General features: G+C 41.7%; 1 pseudogene; it reads left to right on the top strand.

The window, feature by feature from the left end:
- The first annotated feature begins 5,806 nt into the window (after nt 1-5,806).
- Nucleotides 5,807-6,200, top strand: LOC111551587 (annotated as a pseudogene).
- The last annotated feature ends 16,670 nt before the right edge of the window (nt 6,201-22,870 follow it).

The following is a 22,870-nucleotide window of genomic DNA, read 5'->3' as shown; positions in this document are numbered from 1 at the left end:
GCCCTGCCCACCACAGCGCGAACAATGAGCGCAGGTCAGGTAGAACAGCCCCTCACCTTCACCGCATGGGGGATGGCCCCCAGCCTGGATTTTGTACTTGAGGTGAAAATACCAGCCAAATGTGACTCCCTGTTTTAAAAGCAGTAGTCCATTGATTAAGATACACCTTCTAAAAGTTCAGCATGTTTACATTTATCATGAGCACGTTTTTTTAATTTGCATTTTCTTCTTTTTTTTTTTTGAGATGGGAGTCTCACTCTGTTGCCAGGCTGGAGTGCATGGAGTGCAGTGGCACAATCTCGGCTCACTGCAACCTCCCCGCTCCCAGATTCAAGTGATTCTCCTGTCTCAGCCTCCCAAGTAGCTGGGACTACAGGCGCATGCCACCACACCCAGCTAATTTTTATATTTTTAGCAGAGACAGGGTTTCACCATGTTGGCCAGGATGGTCTCGATCTCTTGACCTCATGATCCGCCCGCCTCGGCTTTCCAAAGTGCTAGGATTACTGGCGTGAGCCACCGTGCCCGGCCTTTAATTTGCATTTTCTAAAGTGCTTTTAGCTTTTAAAAATGTTCACACCTACATCACTTCATACAACTGGCCTGAGAGAAGTGTAGCCACTATTAAGAACTTCATTATAAGGCTGGGCACGGTAGCTCACACCTGTAATCCTAGGTCTTTGGGAGCCCGAAGTGGCCGGATCTCTTGAGGTCAGGAGTTCTAGACTATCCTGGCCAACATGGTGAAACCCCGCCTCTACTAAAAACACAAAACTTAGCCAGGAGGGGTGGCGCACTGTAATCCCAGCTACTGGGGAGGCTGAGACAGGAGAATCGCTTGAACCCAGGAGGCGGAGGCTGCAGTGAGGCAAGATCGCACCAGCACACTCCAGCCTGGGCAACAGAAGGAGACTCGGTCTCAAAAAAAAAAAAGAAAACAAAACAAAACAAACAAAAAATCTCCATTATATAAATGAGAAAACTGAGGGTTACATTGTCAAATAACTTGAGTTAGTGGGTAAACAAAAGAAACATACTGGTGAGTGACCACTCACATCAAGCACTTGTAATCTACTCTAATTTTATCCTCATAAGAACCCTTAGAAGTGGAGGTGGGCACCATGGCCCATCTACAGATAAGGAAAGTGAGGCTCTGAGTGTTCAGTGTTTGCCCAGGTCACACAGCTAGAGAATGGAGCTGAGGCTGGGCGTGGTGGCTCAAGCCTGTAATCCCAGCACTTTGGGAGACCGAGACGGGCAGATCACGAGGTCGGGAGATCAAGACCATCCTGGCTAACATGGTGAAACCCCGTCTCTACTAAAAAATACAAAAAACTAGCCGGGCGAGGTGGTGGGCGCCTGTAGTCCCAGCTACTCAGGAGGCTGAGGCAGGAGAATGGCATAAACCCGGGAGGCAGAGCTTGCAGTGAGCTGAGATCCGGCCACAGTACTCCAGCCCGGGCAACAGAGCGAGACTCTGTCTCAAAAAAAAAAAAAAAAAGAGAGAGAGAATGGAGCTGAACCATGGTTTGGCTTATCACATCGCTAAGCCCTTTCATCCCCCTTTGAACTGTGAAACATCACTGCTCCTTTACTGGGGGAAGTGTTGCCTCTGTGATAAGACCAGTAAGAACCTTTTTCTTCGAATGAATAAAATACAGTGAAAGGAATGAAGGAAAAAATGTTAGGGGCTGTCTCATGATGACTCCTACACTAGAACAGCAGCTGTCCTAAGGCCTTGGAACCCAGGCACTGGTGCCACACTCCACCCTCTTTTCTGGCTGGATCTCTGGAGAGTCCACTAACCAACCATTCTAAACTAAAATAGGATAAGATTTTATGAGGGTCAATTTAGATATCTATGGTAGTCATTTGTGCTGTTTTCCAAATAGTCTGGGTCTCTTTTGCTGACATGTGGTAAGAGGCCATGCCCTGGGCCTCTTGGAGTAGGTATGGTCATGTGGCTCACTTTTGCCAGTTAGTGGAAGTGACTTATGCTACTTCCTGGAAAAAATCGTAAGAGCCAATTCATAATAGTTTCATAGTCTCTTTTGCCTTGCCTTTGCAAAAGCAGAGACAAAGAGATAGAGCCTGGGTTTTCCCTTAGGAAGGTCAGCCCCAGCTGATCTACAATGGGCATTGGTATAAGGGAGAAATACGTTGCTTCTAGTTGCAGACTTGAAGATGCTTGTTACAGCAGCAAATTCTAGCCTATCCTGACTGATACAGTAACATATTTGAGAACAGTGTACTTTCTATATACATATGCTACAATATGTATTTGCCTCACTCTTCTCATCTATAAAATAGGGTAGTATGTCATGAGGATTAACTGAATAAATACATATAAATGATTACATATGTGCCCAACACATAGTATACTTTGTATGTGTTAACTATGATCATTAATGCTGTTCTTCTTCTATGTAACTATTATTATGAATGTTGTCCTTGCTGTTGTTTCTTTTTTAAAATGTTTCCTGCAGAAGCCCCAATGCCTAGGCCAGTGGTAAGGGAAGGTGTTGGGACTTCCCCAGTAGAAGTAACTGTGTGGAGGGCAAAGGTGAGGCCAGGTCTTCTGAGGAGCAGTCAGCTCTGGAGGTGACTTGGTTGCAGCAGTCTCTCTTTGATGGCAATTGCCCTATCTGCCTTCTTTAAAACAAATGATATTGTAAAAGTCATGCATATTGTCCATGAAAAATCAGAAAACATATAAAAGTATAAAGAAAATAACAAAAATGATCTGTAATCCCACTCCAAAGATAACCTCTTTTAATATTTTTGTATGTATTCTTCTCATTTATTTTTCTTACACCATTTTATTTCTCCAAGTAGAACTTGTACTGCACATAGCTGTCAGGCAAACTACGTTTGCCTTTCTTATTATTTTTTTCTTTTAACTAAAAATATGTCAAGAACATTTTCCTACTTTATTAAATGTTTTCCTACAAAATGATTTTAATGCAGCTTTGTAAGGCACATATGAATGTGCAGCAATTAAATTACTAATTCCTAGTTCAAAATCCAACCACAAAAGTACCGAGCATTTACTACATGCCACACTCTGAGCTAGTGCTGGTGATAAGTTGATGACAAAATCAGGGCTAGCTCAGCACTCGGGAGCTAACCCTTCACTGTCTCCCAGGGGATACTCAGGTTGTTGCCCTTGGGGGAGGGGTGCAGGGCTATTATCAACAGTGATGTAGTGATGCAAAGAACATCCTTAAATCTACCTCTTTGTGCCGAATCTGCCTGACTTGTGATTCTGATAGGTGCTAGACAAAACATAATCAATGCCTTCTTAAATGCAAAACTGAGTTCAAAAAGAAATTAGGGTATCAGGGGCCAAAAACAGAAAGAAACATGGACACCAGTAGACTAAATAGGTGTGACCATTTCAGATACCTGGTGGAGGTGGAAAGAAGATGGGAGTCCATTTATGTACCCTGGAGCTTGGGTTTATAGCTGTACAAATAAAGGAGAAGAAGTCTCACAGGCCGGATCGGGATGGGGAACTGTGTCTGAGATCCCTGCAGAAGGTGACACCCACAAGAAGCTCCATATTTGGTAAAAGAGCAGATTGCACCCTAACAAAGAGAGAGAAGAAGGAAGCTTGTCCGTTTTAGCTTGAGCACTGAAAAAAAAGAAAAATGATTCCTGAGAAATTGTAAACTCTGCAAACAATGTCCACATCGTTTAGAGTTCAGGGTTTGGGGTCCAATGTATTGTACCTCGTGGCGCAGATACTGCAAAACAAATAAATTAACGTGAGAAGTATTCCTGGGTTGGTAACACCCCCTGGACGCCTGGCAGAAGTAATAGTCATCCTCTTAATCCAGGCCACAAGGAAGTCCTACAGACAAAGCCCCAGTGCAGATGAGCTCGCTTGTCAAAATTAGCAAACTGTTGAGGAAGTGAGCCATAAGGAGAGGAGTCAAAAGAAACAACAAATAGAGAATTAGGCCTTCAAATACTTCACATAATGAGATTATCTGATAAGTACTATGATGTGTCTAAAACTATGAAATACATAAGTAAAGAAATGCCAATCATAGAAGAACAGAGTATTGTGAAAAAAGAGAGGAGCAGGAGCTCAGCAAACATCCATGGCTACGTGTGATGATATCAGGCATTGCTCACATCCCAAGAGGATGCCCCTATCAGTATTGTGTTTGACTGCAAGTAATGGAAAACCTACTGACCAACAATGTCTAAAACAAGCAGGTTTTCTCCAAAACCTACCAGTTTAGAGGTGGGCTTCTGTTGGCATTGGCTCAATCATTCATCTGTGCCATCTAGGGGCCAGGCTGTCATCACTGCACTTGGCCTCCTTTAGCAAATCATATTTTAGTATTGTCCTTGCTACTTCAAGATTTCAGGATGACTGCTGCCTCCCCAGATACCATGTAGCTGCAAAAGTGGGAAGGGAAGAGGTGAAGGATGAAGAACCAGCTACATATGCCCCTGCTTATAACAAACTACCACCACTACCATCATCACCACCACCAGCATCATCCCCACCACCACCACTACCAACACCACCATCACCAGCACTATCATCGTTATTTCCACCACCACCACCACCACCACCACTGCTACTACCACTATCACCACCACCAGCACCATCATTTCCACCACCACCACCATCACCACCACCACCACCATCACCACCATCACATCCACCACCAGCACCACCACCACAACCATCAGCAACACCATCATTATCCCTATCACCATCACCATAATCATCATCTCCACTACCATTATTACCACACCACTACCATCATGATGATCATCACCAACACCACCACCATTACTACCACCACCACCATCACCACCACCACATCGCCACCATCACCATCATCATCATCCCCACCACCATCACCACCACCACCACTATCACCACCACTATCAAGACCATACCACCACCATCACCATCACCACCACCATCACTATCACCACCACCATCACCATCACCACCACCATCAGGACCACCACCACTATCATCACTACCACCCCCACCACCATCAACATCACTATCATCATCTCCACCACCACCACCATCACCACCATCATTATCACTATGCTTCACTCCCTCTGACTCTTATACATACCCCTCTTCTTCTCCCAAGGACACTTTTTTCTGGAAGATTCCAGTGTGGCAATAAGGGTTTGACAGGAAGTTTTTTGACTAAAGGTGAATTAAGGGGCTTGCTAAAAAATAAAAAGTGTTATTAAAAGTAAAACAGCAGGCTGGGCATGGTGGCTTATGCCTGTAATCCCAGCACTTTGGGAGGTCAAGACGGGTGGATTGCCTGAACTCAGGAGTTCTAGACCAGCCTGGACAACACAGTGAAACCCCGTCTCTACTAAAAATACAAAAAATAGCCGGGTGTGGCAACGTGCACCTATAATCCCAACTACTTGGGAGGCTGAGGCAGGAGAATCACTTGAATCCAGGAGGCGGAGGTTGCAGTGAGCTGAGATCGCGCCACTGCCCTCCAACCTGGGCAACAGAGCAAGACCCCATCTGAAAAAACACACACACAAAAAAAAACAAAAACAAAAATAAAACAGCAGAAAGTCATGTTTAACCAGCTCAAGAAAGCACACTCATCAATCGTGTTCAAAATCACTAGTAAAGCACCAACAACCATATGTGATATTTATTCAATTAGTATATTTTTAAAGAGATCTTAAGATAAAATTTCTGGTCAGAAGCCCACTGTCAGCTATTAGCCTGTGAAGCTGTCCTTATTTGAAAGTAATAAGATTTCATTTTTTTTGACACATTTCTGGTGTTTTGAGATGCCTGAGCCAGCCAAGTCTGCTCCCGCCCCGAGGAAGGGCTCCAAGAAGGCGGTGACCAAGACGCGGAAGAAAGATGGCAAGAAGAGCAAGTGCAGCCGCAAGGAGAGTTACTCTGTGTACGCGTACAAGGTGCTGAAGCAGGTCCACCCCGACACCAGCATTTCTTCCAAGGCCATGGGCATCATGAATTCTTTCGTTAACGACATAAAGATGTCGACATAAAGCGCATCGCAGGTGAGGCTTTCCGCCTGGCGCATTACCCCACCAGGTCGACCATCACCTCCAGGCAGATCCAGACGGCCGTGCGCCTGCTGCTGCCTGGAGAGCTGGCCAAGCACGCCGTGTCGGAGGGCACCTAGGCCGTCACCAAGTACACCAGCTCCAAGTAAACTTTCCAAGGGGAGACAACAGCTTTTAGATATATTTTTTCCAGGAGTCGTCAGTGCTGGACACTGTTTCATCTTGCAAATAAACCAATGAAAATGAGTGATCCTAGAAGAAGACAAATGGAGGTATTTTGAACAATCAAAGAAGGACCAATGAACACCTGGCTAAGAAAAATTAGCTCGTTTTTTCCTACGTATAAAACTATTAAAATGTTCTTCATAGAAATTTATGAAATGAGAAATATAAAGACAAAATTAAAATAGCTCCTAGTATCTCCTATTCTTTTTGGATGTATATCATACATTCCTATTCATATATACCTATATCTCACATCATGTATCATATATAAAATAAATTTAGGTGTCATATTATTATGTACATATTTAGATAAATATACCTAGAAACATTTTATGGATGTATAATTTATGGATATATTGATAATTATGTAGTAATTCGTTATTGACTATTTCAATTGATTCCCATTTTCATTTTATGCATTATAGATCATGCAGCTCACACATCTTTGTACATAAATCTTTGCTCAAATATTATTTCCTAAGGATAGACTTCATGAAGTGGAAATACTAAATCAAAAGTGAAAAACATTTTCTAAGATTCTTAACATACACATTGCTAAATTGCTGTTCAGGATCACACCAATTTATAATCCCAACATAATATGGAAATTCCTGTCTTATAGCACTCATATTTACAATATATTTTTAAAAGCATTGTTAACCTAATAGGCCCCCAAAAAGAAAAAAAATTGAAATTACGTTTCCTGATTTTAATGACTGTATTAGTGAGGGTCATTTTTCCCATGTTTCTTGTTAGCCATGACCCTATAAGAAATAAACTGTGCTGCAAAATGATAAACATGATATCAATCATTCCGTGGGAAGGCACTATATAACGAATAATACCTTAGGTTAAGGCCAAATCAAGAATATTTATCAGGTGCCTCTTCTGCAGAGGACTCTGAAGGCATACTAAACTGCATTGAGCCGCATGCATCTGAAACTACTTTTACCTACATTGTCTCTTATACACATTGTAACTACTCTTTGAGAAAGTGTTTACTATGGACTGAATTGTCTCCCCATCCCCCCAAACTCATATATTGAAGCCATAAACCCCAGTATGACTCTATTCCTAGACAGGACTTATAAGACGTAATTAAGGTTAAATGAGGTCATTAGGATGGGTTCCTAATTGGATAGGATTGGTGGTCTTATAAGAAGAGGAAGATTCTGCACTTGGTCTTCCAAATTATATAATTTATTTAGAAAAAAAATAAGAGGAAGAGAGAGAGCTCTGCACATATACTGAGGAAAGGCTACATGAGCCCACAGTGAGAAGGTAGCAGTCTACAAGCCAGCAAGAGAGCCCTCACCAGAACCCAGACGTGCTATAGCCTGCTCTGAGACTTCCAGCCTCCAAAACTGTGAGAAAATACACTTTGTTGTTTCAACCACACAATCTACAGTATTTTGTTATGGGAGCCCAAGCCAACCAAGACAGCATCACTGCTGTCACTTACAGACAAGAAAACTAAGACTGGGAGAGATAAAAGTTAAACTTGTCCAAGGTCACAAAAGTCAGAAACAAGTGAGGTGAGAAGTTGACTTTGTTCTCCTCAATCCAAGGCCAGGACTCCTCCACTCCAATGTAGATAGCCACCTCACAGTCAACAGCCGAATGTCCCCAGAGTCAGCATTAGACCAAGACGTCTCACCAGGAGACAAACGCCTCATCCTGAATAAATATGTTCTAACAACGTACCATGTAAAACATTGAACCTCGTGAGAAACAAAAATGCAACGTATGTACAAAACTATGTTTACCACCTGACAGTGATGTAAAGCTTAATGATATCCTTATAGTCTTGGAGGGGTTTGTATATGTGGTGAAACAGGTGCTCACGCACGGCTGATAGACTGTAAATTGGTCCTAGAGAGAAAAACAAATAAACTGGAAGGAGAAAAAAAAAAGATTTCATTTTTTTAAAAAAGAGTTCAGACTTCAGACTTGTCACCAGTTTTGCCAGAAGCGGGTCTAAGTCAAGGTTTTGATGATTCTGGGGATGACATTAAAAACCACCATGAGAAAGTTCCCCAAGCTGGCCCATAGCATCTCTGGTGGTAGGAAGAGCTGTCCATGCTAACCTGTGCCAGACCACAGACCTTAGTGGAATTTAACTATGAAACTAAGACTACTTCAAGGTGTACAGGGGAACAAAACCTGCCCGGAATTAAACCATGAGACGTTGGGTCACTAAACGGAGTTGTATCTTTTTTACAAAGCACAGAACAAACTCTGTCAAAGGCAGGACAGAGCAAATGAAGTTCAAGGAGAAAAATTCACTTGCTGAAAATGCTAAAAGCCTGTGTGAGGAAAGACATGACAACTTGCAGATTTGCATGTTGAAGTCCACTAACATTCCAAATCTTTACGGTTTCCATTTGTAATGTAAAGTTTCCTGATACTCCCCATAGTGATGAATTGAATTTACTTCCCACCACTGGGAGCCATTAAAGCCAGTTGTTTAGGGCCACGGCTACAAGTCCGGATGCCTGGGGAATTTGGAGGCTGGGGGTTTTCCTCCATTGCAGTGGTTCCAGGGCTGGTGGGCACAGAGGAGCCCTGCCCACCATGGGAGGAGTGAGAGATGCAGAGGCAGCCTCAGAAGGAGGCTGGGATGGGTGAACAGAGGGAAACAGAAGCGGCAAGGACAGAGGGACCTGTGTCGGGTGAACAGGGGACTGCTGTTTCCTGGAGTGGGAGTAGGTCTCAGATATGGCCCTCAGGTGCACAGGTAATCATGCAAAGGCCTCAAGGGTTTGGTCTGGGAAGAGCAGCTTGGTGCAGTAACCCCGACGGCCATGAGAATGGAGGGAGGGCCAGGCGTGGTGGCTCACACCTGTAACCCCAGCACTTTGGGAGGCCGAGGTGGGCGGATCACTTGAGGTCAGGAGTTCAAGACCAGCTTGGCCAACATGGTGAAAGGCTGTCTCTACAAAAATAGGCAGGCATGATGGTGGGTGCCAGTAGTCCCAGCTACTCGAGAGGCTGAGGCGGGAGAATTGCTTGAACCTGCCAGGCGGAGATTTCAGTGACCCAAGATCGCGCCACAGCACTCCAGCCTGGGCCACAGAGCAAGATTCCATCTCCAAAAAAAAACAAAAACAAAAACAAAAGAGAATGGAAGGTGGAATAAGAGCATCTGCCTCCATGCCCACCCCTCTTTCCCTAGGCAGCCTGCCCTTCTTTCCATGGAGCCTGTTCTCCTCCCTGCACTCCCACCCACCCTGCGGATGGGCTCTCAGACAGTTAATGCAGTATAAGGAGCACAGACGGCTCTGGCGTGGCTTGGCTGGGTAACCTTGGCCAGGGCACCTGACTTCTCTGAGCCTCTGTCTCCTTATATTTAAAGTAGTGGAGTAACTCTTTACCACATGACCTGGGCATGCAAAGCTCAAAAAGTGTTAGCTAGCACAATCATTGTTATCCTTGACTGCCAAGGAGGAAACGGAGGCAGGTAGAGGTTGAGTGATTTCTTCAAGGCCACAAGCTATAAGGGGTAGGCCAAGAGTCAAACCAGGCTGCTGCCTTCCCTGTCAGCAGGGTGCAGGCGGGGCCCTCTTGGACATCCGAAGCTTGTGTCCCTGCTGCCTCTGGGCTCTGTCCCAGCAGGGTGTGCAGAGGGGCATACAGGCCTGGGTGAGTGGTCCCACGCATCCTGAGCCCTGAACCCTGGCGCTCACTGCAGCCAGCCCTGGGGTTGGGCAGAGGGCCCCAAGGGGACAGCAGCAGGCACCCACTTTTCAGTGACTCCCCTCATACCAAGGTCTTCAACCGTCGGCAGCCCAAATCCTCGCACAAAGCCACCGCAGACCAGACGGTCCCAGACCAACACCTTGCAACAACACTCTGGTCACCAGCCGTGCATGGGGCCCATTACTCGGGGGACTCTGGAAACAGGAAAACAGATGCGCCACCTTAGTGAGCTGCTGTGAGGACAACATCAGCAAATGCGCCGAGGACTGCCCAGCGCAGCCGCCCAGGCTGGCGTAGTCAATGCGCATTCCCCTCTCCTCTCCCTTCCCTCCCGTGTCTCCATCTGAAGTACTTAGAGGCTTTCCCAGTGTTCCTCCGAGCAGGGTGCTCCCAGGAATTCTTGCCTAGCACAGTGGTGTTGCCACCAAATGCCTCCAGCCAGTGAAAAGGAAGCAGCCAAGTGGGTGACCACAACACCCATCACCCTAGAAACATTACCCCCACTTCCCAACGGCCAGGGGTCCGGAGAGGGACAGCGCCCCGGGCAGGCGGCTCTGTGGAATTCATGAGCTGAACCACACAAAACCCTGGCAGCAGGACCTGGCCCAGAGCAAGAGTTCAAGCATTGTTGGCTGTTGCTAGGACAGTTTTTATTTTTTATTTTTGATTGTTATTATTTTTTTAAGGCAGAATTTCACTCTTGTTGCCCAGGCTGGAATGCAGTAGCACGATCTCAGCTCACTGCAAACTCCGCCCCCACACCTGGTTCAAGCAATTCTCCTGCCTCCACCTCCTGAGTAACTGGAATTACAGGCGCACGCCACCACGCCCAGCTAATTTTTGTATTTTTAATAGAGACAGGGTTTCACCATGCTGGCCAGGCTGGTCTCGAACTCCTGACCTCAGGAGATCCACCCACCTCGGCCTGCCAGAGTGCTAGGATTACAGGTGTGAGCAACCACGTCTGGCCACCAGGAGAGTTTTTAAAAAGAAAGGTACAAGGGAGCACGTGGCTGTGTAGAGGAGTTTGTGGGTGGACAGGCTGCAGAGGTCACATGTGTCTGGTGGCCCCAATGAGACTGATTGCTGACTTCATTCCTCTACCCCATCAGTGCCTCGTGAGCATCTAGGATGCACTGGCCCTGTTCTCTATAGTGCACGGGGAGGTCAGGGGCACAGAGAGGCTCTTCCCTGAGGCGCCAACATCCCCACACAGTGTGACATTCAGCCTCAATTAGTCGGGCAAACCTCTGTCCTGTCCTGTGTCCCAGCCTTTTCCAAAGCTTTTCTTGCATATTTTCAAATAATCACATGCTTTTGCTCCTGCTATTCCCGGGATAAATCCTGGTTTGTCATGGTGTAATGTTATCCAATTTAATTTTCTGCTATTTCATGTTTGTACATTTATTTTCAAAAATGAACTTGGTCTACAGTTTTGTGTCTGACTTTATCAAATTTTGATATCAAGGAAATTTGAAGGGAATTATTTATTAAAAGTTTGACAGACTTTGACTATAAAATTGCTTGGACAAGTGAGAAAAGGTAATAGAAAAAAGTATTATATTTATAACAGCAATAAAAATAAATATTTAGATATAAATTTCCCTCCATAGTACTGTTCTTTTTCATTTGTGTGTATAAATTGATGTACAATTTACATACAACAAAATACGTAGATCTTTACTGCGCAGTTCAATGAATTGTGACAGTTGCAAACAGCCAAGTCAAGATCTAGAATATGTCTATCACCCAGAAACTCCTCATGTTCTTTTGCTGTTGATACCCTACACACATCCAGAATCAACCACTGTTCTGATTTCTATCACCAGAGATTAGTTTTGCTTGTCCTAAAAATTTATATAAATGGAAACATACTGTTTGAACTCTTTTGTGTCTGGTTTCTTTCACACAGCATAATTTGTGATTCAACCACATAGCTGTGCATATCAGTAAGTGATTCTGTTTTATTGCTAAGTAGTATGCCATTGTTTGACTGCATCAAAAATTGTGTAATTCATTCACCTACGGATGGATCGGAGATGTTTTCAGCATATGATTATTTGAATAAAGCTGCAATGCACATTCATGTGCAGATCTTTTTGAGGACTCCTGGGTGAATACCTAGAAGTCGAATTGCTGGGTCACGGGGAGGTGTATGTTTTAGCTTTATAAGGAACTGTCAGAGAGTCCTCCAAAGTTACTGTCCCATTTTACATGCCCACCAACAAAGTATGAGTTCCAGTTCCTCCACACTCTCACCGATATCTGATATTGTCAGTTATTTTACTTTTAGTCATTCTAATATTTGTCTAATGGGAATTCATTATGATTTTCACTTGCTTTTGCCTGATAACAAACAATGTTGAACATCTTTTCATGTGTTTATTGGCCATTTATATATCTTGCATTGTAAAGTGTCTATGAGTCTTATTACCATTTTAACTGGGCTGTCTGCCTTTTTATTATTTTTAGTAATTCTTTCCATATCATGAATATGGATTCTTTATCACTGTGAATATTTCCTCATCTGTGACTTACTTGTTCATTTTCTTAATTGTATCTTTTGATGAGTAGAAATGTTCATTTTGATGATGTCCAATTCTTATTTATTTATCGTTAAAGATTTTTGTACTAATTTGGTTGGTGTCTTTGTATTCCCCAAATTTGCAAATATCTTGCTATATTTTTTTTCTAAAAGACTCAGCGTTCTAAGTTTACATTTTAGGTCAATGATTCATCTTAAATTATTTTCCGTGGGGGTTAAGTTTATTTTTTATATAAATATCCAGTTTGTTTTAGCACCATTTGTTTAAAAGGTTTTCTTTTCTGCTTTGAATTAATTTGATTCCTTGTAGAAAAATCAATTACCATATTGTGGAGGTTTATTGCCTCTCTGTTCTGTTCCGTGGATCCATTTGTCTATCCTTATGTCAGTATGATACCATCTTGATTACTGTAGCCTTATAGGAAATCTGAAAAGCAGTTAGTGTAAGTTCTCCACTTTTAAAAACTTAGCTTTCTTCAAAAAGACTGCTGACATTTTTTCTTGAGATTGTGTTGAATCTACAAACCAATTTGGAGAAAATCAACCTCTTTTCAATATCCAAGAACTCTAATCTATGATCATGGTATATGTCTTCATTAACATAGGTGTTATTTCATTTCTCTCAACGATGTTTGTGCAGTGGTCAGCATGGAGGTCTTGTGCATCTTTCTTCAGACATATTCCTAGGTATTCGGTGGGTTTTAATGCTATTTTTAAAAGTTTTTTTAACCTCACTTTTATAGGTTTTTGGATACCTTCTTTATCAGATCGAAGAAGTTCCTTTTTATTTCTAGTTAGTTGACAGTGTTTAATCATATACGTGTTTGAATTTTATCAGATGCTTTTTCTGTTCATGTACTACTCCAATAGAAATCAATGTAATTCATTATGCCTGGGATAAATCGCACTTGGTCATTATATACTATTGTTTCTATGTATTGCTGGATTCAATTGGCTAATATTTTATTAAGAATTTTTGCAAATATGTTATTAAGGGATATTAGTCTATAATTTTCTTGTCAGGTTTTCATATCAGGATTATGCTGACTTCATAAAACAAATTGAGAAGTATTTCCTCCTCCTCTGTTTCCTCCAGAGTTTTGTAGGATTATTTTGTAGTATTATTCCTTCCTTAGAAATTTGATAGAATTTTCTGGAGAAGCCATTTGAGCCTGAAGATTTTTTGTAAGAAGACTTTTTATTGTAAGTTTAATGTCTTCGATAGACATAGGGCTATTTAGACTTTCTATTCTTGTGTAAGTTTTGGTAATTTGCAATTTTCAAGAAATTTGTTGATTTCATCAAAGTTGTTGAACTTACTGTCATGAAGTCATCCATAATATCCCCTCATTATCACTTTAATGTCTATATAATCTGAAGTGGTGGCCTCTCTTTAATTCCTGATATAGATAATTTATTTTTTTTTCTATTTTTCTTTATTAGTGTTTCTAGGCCGTTTTTTTTTTTTTTTTTTTTTTTTTTAATATTTTCAAAGAAGCAGCTATTGGTTTAAGGTTTTCCTCTACTGTTTTCTAGTTCATTACTTTTCACTCTCTTTTCCACCTTGGGTTTCATGTACTCTTGTTTTTTTAGCTTCTTAATGTAGACGTTTAGATCAATGAATTTGAACCTTTTTTTTCCTAATATAAGTGTTTAAAGCTATAAAGTTTCCTCTAAAGACTGCTTTAGCTGCATCTCAATTTTTTTTTTTTTTTTCCCAAGACAATGTCTCACTCTGTTGCCCAGGCTGGAGTGCAGGGAAGCAATTTTAACTCACTGCAAGCTCGACCTCCCAGGCTCAGGTGATCCTCTCACCTCTGCCTCCCAAGTGGCTGGGACTACAGGCACATACCACCATACCTGGCTAATTTTTGCGTTTTTATAGAGACAGGGTCTTGCCATGTTGCCTAGGCTGGTATTGAACTCCTGGGCTCAAGTGATCTGCCCACCTTGGCCTCCCAAAGTGCTGGGGGCAACCATTCCCAGCCACAAATTTTAATATAGTATTTTCTCATTATTATTCAGGTGAAAATATTTGCTAAGTTATTTTATGATTTCCTATTGATCCATAGATTATTTAGAAGTATATTGTTTAATTTCCAAATATTTATGAATTTTCTAGATAAACTTTTGTCATTAATTTCTGTTTTTAGTAATATTGTGGTCAGAGAACAGATTCTATATAAAAATCAAAAGATTTAAATTTACTGAAACTTATTTTGTGGCATCTTTACATTTTTTAGGGGTCAGTCAAGTATTTTTTGTGTGTTTTAATGTCATCTATTGAACTTTTAGATATAACTCTTCACATTGCTTTTTAGTACAGTAAGCTGTCACTTAATGTCTTCAGTAGGTTTTTGGAAACTGTGACTTTAAGTGAAACAATGTACAGTAGGTTCTCCAATAATGTCATTTTGTTCAACATCATTTCTTTTTTTTTTTTTTTGAGATAGAGTTTCACTCTTGTCACCCAGGCTGGAGTGCAATTGTGCAATCTCAGTTCACTGCAACCTCTGCTTCCCATGTTCAAGCAATTCTCCTGCCTCAACCTCTGTAGAGACAGGGTTTCACCATGTTGGCCAGGCTGGTCTTGAACTCCTGACCTCAGGTTATCCGCCCACCTCGGCCTCCCAAAGTACTGAGATTACAGGCATGAGCCACCGCGCCCGGCCCAACATCATTTCATTTCTCAATGAATGTTCCATGTGCACTCAAAAAGAACAAGTATTCTACTATTGTTGGATATAGTGTTCAAAATGTCAAAGTCGTTTTGATGATGTCATTCAAATATTCTGTAACCTTACTGGTTTTGTCTGCTCATTCTATCAGTTACTCAGAGAGTGGTGTTAAAGTGACTAAGTATGATAATGGATTTGTCATTTTCCCCTTTAATTCTGTCAGGTTTTGCTTCATGTATTTTGGGGCTCTGTTAGGTGAATACATAATTGGAATTTTTACGGCTTCATGAATTTCCCTTTTATGTTTCTGAAATATCCCTTTTGGCGTTTATATCTTCATCTAGAAGGTTACCTCTTCTGACAGTGATATAGCCACCCCAGCTTTCTTGTGGTTAGGGTTTTCATGGTATATCTTGTTCCACCCTTTTACATTCAACCCGTCTTTGTATTTAAGTTGTTTCTTATTATATAAACAACGTACAGTTGGATCTTGCTTCTTTATCCAGCCTGGCAGTCTCTGCATTTTAATTGGAGAGTTTTTCTATTTACACCAAATGTAGTAACTATTATGCTTTGGTTTGAGTCTACCATCTTGGTATGTTTTCTATTTGTCACATTTGTTATGTTTTGTTTTGTGCCTCTGCTCCACTTTTCTTGACGTTTTTAGGGATCAATCAAGTATTTTTTTTGTGTATTTTAATGTCATCTATTGAACTTTTAGATATAACTCTTCACGTTTTTTAGTAAAGTAAGCTCTCACTTAATGTCATCAATAGGTTCCTGGAAACTGACTTTAAGTGAAACAATGTACAGCAGGTTCTCAAATAATGTCGCTGTGTTCAACATTATTTCATTATAACGATGAAAAGAATGGTTTTATTATATGTCATTTTACTCGGGCACATTTTCCAAGAACCTACTGATAACATTAAGTGAGGTTTACTTTAGCTGCTCTAGGCAGGGGTGTCCAATCTTCTGTCTTCTCTGGGCCACATTGGGAGAAGAATTGCCTTGGGCTAAACATAAAATACACTAATACTAACATTTTAGTTGATGAGCAAAAAAAGAAAAAAATTGCAAAAAAATCTAACGTGCCAAGCACAGTGGCTCACGCCTGTAATCCCAGCACTTTAGGAAGCCGAGGTGGGCAGATCACTTGAGGCCAGGATTTAAGATCAGCCTGGCCAACATGGTGAAACCCCGTCTCTACTAAAAATACAAAAATTAGCTGAGCTTGATGCCGCTTGCCTGTAATCCCAGCTACTCGGGAGGGAGGCAGGTGAATCACTTGAGCCTGGGAGGCAGAGGTTGCAGTGAGCCAAGATAGCGGCCACTGCACTCCAGCCTGTGTGACATAGCGCGACTCTGTCTCAAAAAAAAAAAAAAAAAAAAAAAAAAAAAAAAAAAATCTCATAAGGTTTTAAGAAAGTTTACAAATTTGTGTTGGGCTGCATTCAAAGTCATCCTGGGATACATGTGGCCATGGGTGGACAGGCTTGCTCTAGAGATTAAAAGGCACATTTTTATAAAACATTTGACTGGTTTTGTCTGCTAATTCTCTCTGTTACTCAGAGAGTGGTGTTAAAATGTACAGCTATGATCAAGGATTTGTCTATTTTCCCCTAAAATATTAGAGCAATATATTTCATTTACCCCCTCCTGTCTTGTGCTTTTGTTTTCACATATTTTATTTTTATTTATTCTATAAATCCCACAATTCCTTGTTATTGTTTTTGCTTTGGTCAACATTTATAAGTAGACATAGGTCTAGAGGTATACATACATCTTTCTAATACTCTTCGTACCTTCCTGCAGATCTGGGATTTCATCTGGCATCATTATTCTGCAGCTTGAAGACCTTCTTTTAGCATTTCTTTTTTTTTTTTTTTTTTTGAGATGGAGTCTCGCTGTGTTGCCCAGGCTGGAGTGCAGTGGCCGGATCTCAGCCCACTGCAAGCTCCGCCTCCCGGGTTTACGCCATTCTCCTGCCTCAGCCTCCTGAGTAGCTGGGACTACAGGCGCCCGCCACCTCGCCCAGCTAGTTTTTTGTATTTTTTTAGTAGAGACGGGGTTTCACTGTGTTAGCCAGGATGGTCTCGATCTCCTGACCTCGTGATCTGCCCGTCTCGGCCTCCCAAAGTGCTGGGATTACAGGCTTGAGCCACCGCGCCCGGCCCTTTTAGCATTTCTTGAAGTGTAGATCTGCTTGTGATTAATTCTCTCAGTCTTTGTTTGAAAATTTGTATTTTTCTTTATTTAAAGACACTTTTTTCTGGATATATGTTTCTTGCTGGAAAGGGTTTTTAATTTTGTCTTTTATTTTTTCATTCAAAATTTAATATTGTCCCATTGTCATCTGCCCTCCATTGATTCTAATAAAAATAATCAATGAAAATTGATTCTTATCATCATTCCTCTGTGTATAATGTGTTTTTTCTCTCTAGCTGATTTTAAGATTTTTATCTTGGCAGGGCATGGTGGCTCTCGCCTGTAATCCCAGCACTTTGGGAGGCCAAGGTGGGTGGATCACGAGGTCAGAAGATCGAGACCATCCTGGACAACATGGTGAAACCCTGTCTCTACTAAAAATACAAAAAATTAGCTGGGTATGGTGGTGCATCCCTGTAATCCCAGCTACTCAGGAGGCTGAGGCACAAGAATCACTTGAACCCAGGAGGCAGAGGTTGCAGTGAGCCGATATCGTGCCACTGCACTCCCGCCAGGCAACAGGGTGAGATACATCTCAAAAAACAAAACAAAACAAAATTTATCTTTATCCATGACTTTTAGCCATTTGAATATGATGTACCTAGGTGTGGTTTTATTTGTGTTTACCCCATTTGAAATTCACTGAGTCTTAGATCTGCAGATTTCCTTCATCAATCTTGTTCAATTATCTGGTATTATTTCTGCTAAATATGTCTTCTGCTCCATCCTCTCACCTGTCCTTTCTGGTGCTCCACTTACACATATATTGGACCATTTGGTATCCTCCAAGAGATCCTTTCTGTTTTGTTATATACTTTTCTCTTTGTGCTTCAGTTTGAATAATTTCTCTTAACCTGTCTTCAAATTCACTGATTGGTTGTTCCCTCTGTTGTTCCCAGTCTGCTGAGGAGCTCAGCAGATTTTGCATTTCTAATATTTTCCATTTCTAAAATTTGCATTTGGTTCTTTGTTGTAATTTCATATCTTTGTTGAAATAACCCCATATACTTACATAGGTTGTCTCTCTTTTTGGATGGATCATTTAATATATGTTTTATAGCTATATTAACATGTCTGTCTGATAATTCCAACATCTGAGCCATCTCTGATCTGATTCTATTGATTATTTCTCCTCTTGACCATGGGCACATTTTGGTTATTTGTGTGTGTGCCTGGTCATTTTTTTAAATCAGACTTTGTCTGTAAAATAATAGTTGAGACTAAAGTTAATGATGTTCATACCCATACAAGACATTCCCTGTCTTTTATCAAGCCACTACTGTGGAGGGTTGAGTTAGGTTTTGACTTCAGTGCAGCTTCATTTGGCAGGTGGGTCCAGACTCATTATGTGATTGGGTGTCTTAAGATACTAACGTGATTATCCAAGATGCACAAGATACACATGTGGTCTGCCAGGCCACATGTGACCACTAAATGCTCATCAAAATGTTGGCTGTTTCCTCTTTCCCTATAGCGTATTCTTCCTTCCCTCCCCAGTGTACCGGGGACAAAAGCAGTCATCTGCCTATTCTGTTGTCTGGAATTTAGGTCATTTACATTTCTTTACAACCTCAGCTCTCTGTTTGAGTTTTTTAAACCATGGCCGGGCGCGGTGGCTCAAGCCTGTAATCCCAGCACTTTAGGAGGCCGAGACGGGCGGATCACGAGGTCAGGAGATCGAGACCACCCTGGCTAACACGGTGAAACCCCGTCTCTACTAAAAAATACAAAAAACTAGCCGGGCGAGGTGGCTGGCGCCTATAGTACCAGCTACTCGGGAGGCTGAGGCAGGAGAATGGCGTAAACTCGGGAGGCAGAGCTTGCAGTGAGCTGAGATCTGGCCACTGCACTCCAGCCCAGACGACAGAGCGAGACTCCGTCTCAAAAAAATAAATAAATAAACTGTGGCTTTTGCAGCTTATCTACTTGTTTTCACTGTTAGGATGAATTCATAATCATGGCGGGGGAGGGGGGAGGGATTGCATTGGGAGTTATACCTGATATAAATGACGAATTGATGGGTGCTGACGAATTGATGGGTGCTGACGAGTTGATGGGTGCAGCACACCAACATGGCACAAGTATACATATGTAACAAACCTGCACGTTTTGCACATGTACCCTAGAACTTAAAGTATAATAATAAAAAAAAATTAGACTCATAATTTTTAAAGTTATCTCTATCTCACATGTTACAACAAAATAAATTCCAGACAGATTTTAATTTTAAATATTAAAAAAAGATACATTAAAGATATTAAAAGAATATTAAGATGGCCTCCATATAGTCTTCAGGTATGGAGAGATTGTCTAAACATGACCCCAAGATAAGAAAACAAAGCAAATTGATGGATTTGACTAAACAGAAAACTAGAACTTATATATGACAAAAATATACAAAAGAATTCAAATGTAAATGAAAATTTGTGAGAAATTATTTCCAAAATCTATGAGAGATGGGGGGTTAATACCATTAACATTTAAAGAACTATTAAAAATAAAAAGAGGCTGAGCATGGTGGCTCACACCTGTAATCTCAGCACTTTGGGAGGCCAAGGCTGGTGGATCATGAGGTCAAGAGATTGAGACCATCCTGGCCAACATGGTGAAATCCCATCTCTACTAAAAATACAAAAGTTAGCTGGATGAGGCGCGCCTGTAGTCCCAGCTACTTGGGAAGCTGAAGCAGGAGAATCCCTTGAAACTGGGAAGCAGAGGTTGCAGTGAGCTGAAATTGTGCCACTGCACTCCAGCCTGGCGACAGAGTGAGACTCCATCTCAAAAAATAAATAAACAAAATAAAAAATAAAACGACAAACACCTCCATAGAAAATGAACTAAGGAAATGAATGAGTAATTTGCAAAAGGAGAAAAATAAATGGCCAAAAATAATGAAAATAATTCATTTTAATTAGCAATTAAATTGATGTGAATTGAAACCACAGTAAGATACCGTTTTTCGCTTATTGATCTCGTGAAATTTGAGAATAATCCTTTATTCCATAAGTATTTGTTTGGGGCCGGGGGCGTTGGCTCACGCCTGTAATCCCAGCACTTTGGGAGGCCGAGGCAGGTGGATCACCTGAGATCAGGAATTTTAGACCAGCCTGGCCAAAATAATGAAACCCTGTCTCTACTAAAAATACAAAAAATTAGCTGGGTGTAGTAGTGGGTGCCTATAATCCCAGCTACTCGGGAGGCTGAGGCAGGAGAATCGCTTGAACCCGGGACGGGGAGGTTGCCGTGAGCCGAGATTGTGCCACTGCACTCCAACCTGGGCAACAAGAGTGAAACTCCATTTCAAAAAGAAAAAGAAAAAAAAAATATATATGTAGAGAGAGAGAGAGCATTTGACTCCAATAAATATTTGTTGGGCACATTCTATGTGGGAGATTCATATGTATCCCTGGGCACTGGACTCCAGAAATGAATTGACAGTGTCTGCCCTTAAGACCTTCTCTTCTAGTGTGGAGAGACACAAGGTGATAGGTGTTAGGAAGAAAGATAAGGAATAATAAGGGAGTGGAGGAGAATGGAGAAAAAGGTGTTTATTCTTCCACATAGGATGAACAGGGGAGGCAATTCTGATAAAATGGTATCTGAGCAGACACCTGAAGAAAGTGAGGGTGTGGCCACTTGGATGTCCTGGGGAACATATTTCAGGCAGAGGGATTAGCACGTGCAAAGGCTGCTGAGGTGAGAACATGCCTGACGCATTGAGGAAACAGTAGGAAAGTCATCCTGGCTGAAACTGAGAGAGTTGGCGAGCACGTACAATGGAGTCAGAGCTATGTTATTCCTGGAAACGAGGACTCTCATAGACTGCTGGTGGAAATATTCACTGGCAATCCCTTTTGAAGGACAACTCAACACTATTTACACAAAGCTTTAAACCACACACATTCTTTGACTCCAAAATTCAAATTTCCTGAATTTATTCTGATGCAATAACCAGTGCACAAAGATGTACATACAAGAATGTTCATTATAGCAGGAATTTACAATTGGAAACAACCTAAATGTTCAACATCTGTGACTACTTAAATTGTGGTATAAGTCATGAAACGGAATTCTATATAGCCATTAAGAACAATGGGCCAGGCACAGTGGCTCACGCCTGTAATTCCAGCACTCTGGGAGGCCAAGGTGGGCAGATCACGAGGTCAAGAGATGGAGACTATCTTGGCTAACATGGTGAAACCCTGTCTCTACTAGAACTACCAAAAAAAAAAAAAAATCAGACGGGCGTAGCAGCATGTGCCTGTAGTCCCAGCTACTTGGGAGGCTGAGGCAGGAGAATCACTTGAACCAGGGAGGCAGAGCTTGCAGTGAACTGAGATTGCACCACTGCACTCCAGCCTGGGCAACAGAGAAAGACTCAGTCTCAAAAAAAAGAAAAGAAAAAAAACAGTGATATACTGGTACATATCTAGACAAGGAAAGATGTTCACAACGTGTTATGAAATTAAAAAGTAAAGGCCAGGAGTGGTGGCTTACTCCTGTAATCCCAGCACTTTGGGAGGCTAAGGTGGGCAGATTACCTGAGGTCAGGAGTTCAAGACCAGCCTGACCAAAATGGCAAAACCCTGTCTCTATTAAAAATACAAAAATTAGCTGGGTGCAGTGGTGGGCACCTGTAATTCTAGGTACTCAGGAGGCTGAAGCAAGAGAATCACTTAAACCTGGGAGGCAGAGGTTGCAGTGAGCCAAGATCACGCCATTGCACTCCAGTCTGGGCAATAGAGCCAGACTCTCTCAAAAAAAAAAAAAATTAAAAATTGATTATACAGAATGTGTACTATTGTTCTACTTTTGCTAAAATGTTTATTCACATACATTTGTGTAGACAAAAAGTCTGGAAGTATAAACATCAAAATATTAATCATAGAGTCTACTGGGTTGTAGGATTGTAGTAATTTTTATCTTTTAAATAAACTATGTGCTTAATTTTCTTGCCACCACCATGTATTATGTACTACACTTGATCTTAGCCAAAAGGCCAAGAAGTGAACCATATATTATTTACATAATCTAGAAACATTATTTCAAAGTCCATTAACCTACTGCTAATAAGAGACATTCTTAAATGATAGGAAAAAATGTTTTTAAAAGGTAAGTCAGCTGGGCGTGGTGGCTCACACCTGTAATCCCAGTACTTTGGAAGTCCAAGGCAGGTGGATCACGAAGTCAGGAGTTCGAGACCAGCCTAGCCAATATGGTGAAACCCCATCTCTACTAAAAATACAAAAACTAGCCAGACGTGGTGGCATGTGCCTGTAATCCCAGCTACTTGGAAGGCTGAGGCAGAAGAACTACTTGAACCCAGAAGGTGGAGGTTGCAGTGAGCCGAGATTCCAGCCTGGGTGACAGAGCAAGACTCCATCATAGGAAAAAAGAAAGGAAGGAAGGAAGGAAGGAAGGAAGGAAGGAAGGAAGGAAGGAAGGAAGGAAGGAAGGAAGGAAG

Source organism: Piliocolobus tephrosceles, chromosome 11 (assembly GCF_002776525.5).
Source record: "Piliocolobus tephrosceles isolate RC106 chromosome 11, ASM277652v3, whole genome shotgun sequence".
Lineage (NCBI taxonomy): Eukaryota > Metazoa > Chordata > Mammalia > Primates > Cercopithecidae > Piliocolobus > Piliocolobus tephrosceles.
The sequence above is the reverse complement of the archived record's forward strand: the minus strand, read 5'-3'. Positions and strand labels throughout refer to the sequence as shown.